The following is a 5,269-nucleotide window of genomic DNA, read 5'->3' on the forward strand; positions in this document are numbered from 1 at the left end:
TTATTTTTTGAGCAGACGAGATAATCTGTGTAAAATCCCTGATTCTTAGAGAGATGAATAAAATCCCTAATTCAAATAAACTAAATAATAGGCATTGTGCCACGTGAAACACTGCTTATTTTAAAAAATAATTCATATAATTAAATAATACACGTCAGCATGTCCTCTGGCTACCACGTCAGCTAAACTTAATGTCGTTTGAGATCAGTTAACGATTGAGGTAAAATGTGTGCATTTTTACAAAAGTTATGACCCAATTGAGACAGTTCAAAACTTGAGGACCGAACTGATATTTTCACACAAATACGAGGACCAAGAAGGGATTAAGCCAACACGTCAGCATACCACGTCAGCTAAACTTAACGCCGTTTGAGATCAGTTAACGGTTGGGATAAAATGTGTGCATTTTTACAAAAATTATGACCCAATTGAGACAGTTAAAAACTTGAGTACCAAACTGAGATTTTCACACAAATACGAAGACCAAGAGAGATATTAAGCCTAAAATATAAAAAAAAGTTATTTATTAAAGATTTAGAATTTATTTAGTTCTTTCTTCATTATAAAGTTAGTATATAATAATAATAATAATATATCATTATTTACTATTAATATTATTATGTTTATTATTTTGTATTTGCATCTAACTTTTAATTTTATAAAATGGAAATGGTAGAAGTACTGATATTGAAGATTCCTCTTAATTTTATATTTTGTAATACATCACAAATTTAAATCTGAACCATGTGAATGCTCCATTAATATAGAGAGAGGGAAAGAAGACAGTGGTGTAGGGTATTTTTGGAATAAAAGAAAATAGTGGAGATATGTAAAATATTTTTGAAATAAATAAAAATAGTGAGAAGGTGGAGAAGCACTCGGGGAGGTGAAGAGAGTAACACCCCTCCTAGGTTGAACCAAAGCTTCTGGGCTTCATGGATTTAACTTCTGTACACCCACAATTTCTTCATACATTTCCTCAAATTTTCAAAATCACCATTTTTAGTCCATGTAAAACTGATTTTCAGATTATATATTTTGGAAAATTTTCAGAATAATTTTCTGAAATTTAAAAAATAATTTTTCTAAATGAGATCTTTAAAATAGAATTTATGAAATAAGATTTTTATGATAGAATTTCTAAGATGCAGAGATACATTCCATAACAAGTTTTTCTAAACAAAATTTCCAAAACGCATATAGTCTTTCGAAACACATTAAATAGGTTCCAAAAAAAGCCTCTCAAAATGTTTTTTTTTTTTATTTATTTTCTCTCTTCTTTTTCTTCTGCCGTGTTCTTTCTATCTTCTCTCTACAGTGTCAACGGTGGACGGTGATAGTAGCCACCATAGCGGCAGTGGTGTGATGAAGTGGGTATTTATTTGAGTTTTTTTTCTGTTATTATGGGAGTGCAATTAGTAACTGTGGCAGGAAGCAATAGTTTTCTTTCATTTATTTTGTTTTGGGATAATATTAGTATAATTTTTAATATTATACCATATCCTTGTGAGAAAACATGTATTATCCTTTACTGGATGAGAACAAGTTCATCATTGACCGTTTGTTTGGAGAAAAAGAAATTGTCCACAAAGAGTATAGAAAAATATTTTGGATGAATTTATTTGATTATTGGATTAAATAATATAAATATACAAATTGATAACCTAATTGGAAAAAGTTAAAAGGAAATAAACTGTATCAATTTAATATCAATTATTATAATATCAATTATAATAATTGATATTTAACACCAATTAAACTAAATCAATGGAAAGTAAATATACAAAAAATAGTTAATAAAGACTAATTATTACAGAGATGCAACTCAGACAATAATGAGTCAAACCGAGGATGAAGCAGGAAGACTTTTTGTTCTGCTTCAGTTGAGGAACGCAGAATCTGCATCTTTGGACATCGTGTGGAGACGCTCCTTTAAATGCTTGAGGTGGCTACGAGATGCCTTGACATAGGTGCGCTGGAGAAGAGTCCAGAGATCATGTGATGTCGTTGTTTGAGACACCAGGGATGCCACTTTAGGGGAAACTTAACATCCCGATTTTTGAGATGTCCGGATTACGAGAAAAATTAAAAACTTTTAAAATCATCATACCATCGTAGAAATCCAATTATATAATACTAAAATTTATAAAATAAACAATGAAATAAAGTAAATCCAATTACATTGTTTCGAAAATTTATAACCCAAGGGTCTAAATAAATTAAGGTTGTTCTCCATTCTCACGTCGTTATCATGCATCTAGAGCATCTGCTACACCCCCTGCTCCCGTATAACCAAGGTCATATGATCATCGCAAGACACACACAACCACAAACACAAACAAATATAGGTAAGCCACCATAACACAACCAATAACAATAAAATAAAATATGTATATGATAAGTAAACACAACTTAATAATAATTCTATCTAAAACGCTATCCACAAATAGAATCATCATGATCATCATTAACTATATCATTACTATACTATCCACATTTATCCTTATCAACATCGTCTCTAAACACGAAGTTACTTCGAACTCCCAACATTACCACAAAGGACATTATTCTATCTCTTGTACCTAACCCTACCATCTTTAGCTTCTCCATACAGGTTCATAAACATACCACCTGTAGCTTCCCCATACAGACTCATAAGCATACCACCTGTAGCTTCCCCATACAGGTTCATAATCATACTACCTGTAGCTTCCCCATACAGATTCACAAACATACTATCTGTAGCTTCCCAATACAGGTTCACAAACATACCACTTGTAGCTTCCCCATATAGGCTCATAATCACACCACATGTAGCTTCCCCATACAAGTTTATAATCATACTGCCTGTAGTTTCCCCATTCAGATTCAAAATCATACAGTAGATAGTTCAAAACTCAGAATTTACTAGGTACAAGATAGACACATCCCTCTCTTCAAGTGTATAACACTAACAAAGTCAACCAAACATAACCCATATTCAAATTAAATACTATTCACACCTCCCTTTTCATCACTTAAACATCACTATATAGTCTTTATGCAAAGACAATATAAATTTCTATAATATTTCAAAAGTCACAACTCAATCCAAAATAATAACTCATTATTACTTTAATTAATCATTAAAATCTCACTACTCCTCCTTTGGAAGTAAATTAATTTCTAATTCCAAAATAGTTAATTTTAATTAATCTGATTAATAATTAATCTAAAAATATTATTTTCTTTCTTTTTCGTATCAAATTAATTTCTCTTTCTAATAAATTAATTTGATTACAATTAATTACTAATTAAATAATAATAATTTTCCTCTTATAATTATAAGAATTAATATTATAAATTAATGATTTCATCTCTTCCTTTACACTTTAATTTTTAGTAATTAAAGTTAATAATTATGAATTTTGCACACGTCCAAAGGCCCTGTAAGCATAGTCCAATTATATTCTAATTATTATTGTTCAATGTTTAAGTTTCTGCTCAATATTGGGCTTGCGGCCCAATCAGTTAACCGAACTCAAATTTGTCAGTCCAACCCTAAACTGCCAGTCCAAACCACAACCCAATGCCAATCTACAAACCCAACAGCCCAACACATCTTGCCACCGCAAACCCTAACTGCAACCACCACGACGCCACTCGCTCGTCTCTGACAACCACCACGGAGCACAGCAATCGCAAGCATCAGAACCCCAACAAATTTTTTCCAGTTCAAAACCTTAACCCTAAAATCAGAGAACAAAAGGAACCCTAAAATTAAAACCCCCAAATTCCCAATTTTAGAACAAGCTCAAGAACTCTAAAGTGTCGAATCGGGACACGATTCACTCCGCTGCAGCGCCGGCCTTCCTCGCAACGCGTCACCGCCACCTTTTGCCCGTCATCGCAACGTCGTTCACACCCAACCCACGTCCTTACACGAAAATAAGAAAATCCCTAAACTCAAACGAAAAACAGAGGAAGGTGGAGGGGAAGGAAACTTGCGCCGTGAATCCGAACAGCCAACGTCCTCTCGTAGTCATCACGACTTCGTTGCACCATAGCTTCGTCATCGCCTCGCCTCCGCCGCATCCTCGTCGCATCTATCACCTCCATCACTGCATTCTCACTGTCATTCGCAAGAAAGGGAGAAGAGAAAGGGAAGAAGCTTCGCTTCTGTCGTGCGCAATTCAGGACGAGAGAAATTAAAAAAAAAAAAAAAGAGAACAAAATGAGCCACTGAAGTTGTGACCCCCCTTCCAAAAGAATGAGAACTGGATCCTTATAATTGGATCCATGGATTTAAGCCCACTCAAGTCCACTCTGAATCAGAATGAAAAGAAAACTAGGCTTCTACGAAAACAAGGATTTACACTCTGATTAAGTTTCTAATAAACCAGAAACTTTTATTAACAAAACCCTGAACCTAATCAACCCCTGATTTATCAAAAATCTGAAAACCTTGATTTTGATGTTAATTATGATTAGACGAAAGCCTGATTTTATTATATCCCTACAAAATCTAATCTCCATTTGAAATAGAATTCAATCACGTGAATTCTTATTTAGGAAAAATTTAAGGAATTCAAGTGAATTCCTGATAGCATTTAATGACGGGAATTTCAAGGCGAATTCATATGATGATACGTAATCTCCATTAATTAAATACAAAGATTGAAAAGCTTAAAAAGAAAAATACCAAGATCATACACTTACAGCATAAACATTCACGCAATAAATAAATGAGTAAATATTCAAAATCAATAATTCCATCACATTCATCATATAATAACATAGTTAAGCTTTCCATACCTTAGCTAATCAAAAGAATAAGCTTTCACCCTTTCTTCTACAGACTCTCCTTTCCTTCAGTTTCTCTATCTAATGCTTTCTTTTTCCTTTTCTCACAAAAGTAATGTACCACTCTTTTTATCTTTTTCTTTCTTTTTAAATAAAACTTAAAATAACTGTTCTTCCTACAATCTTTCAACCACTATTTTAAAAATATAACTGCTATATCTATTATTTTCTTCATCCAAAAAATAAATAAATAAAATTTCAATAAAATAAGATGTCTCTAAAATCTCTCTCCCTAGGATTTGAACTCATAACCATTCAACACCTCAAAGAGCTTTCATCCATCGAGCTACACAACACTTTATAATAACATGTAACTTTCATTAAAATTTATTCAAGCCTTAGTATACTATTACTCATAAGTCTTATTTTCTCAGGTCTTACATTCACCCCACCTCAAAAGAATTTTCGTCCCCGAAAATTGATCTAA

This window comes from Vigna radiata, chromosome 4, assembly GCF_000741045.1.
Source record: "Vigna radiata var. radiata cultivar VC1973A chromosome 4, Vradiata_ver6, whole genome shotgun sequence".
Classification (NCBI taxonomy): domain Eukaryota; kingdom Viridiplantae; phylum Streptophyta; class Magnoliopsida; order Fabales; family Fabaceae; genus Vigna; species Vigna radiata.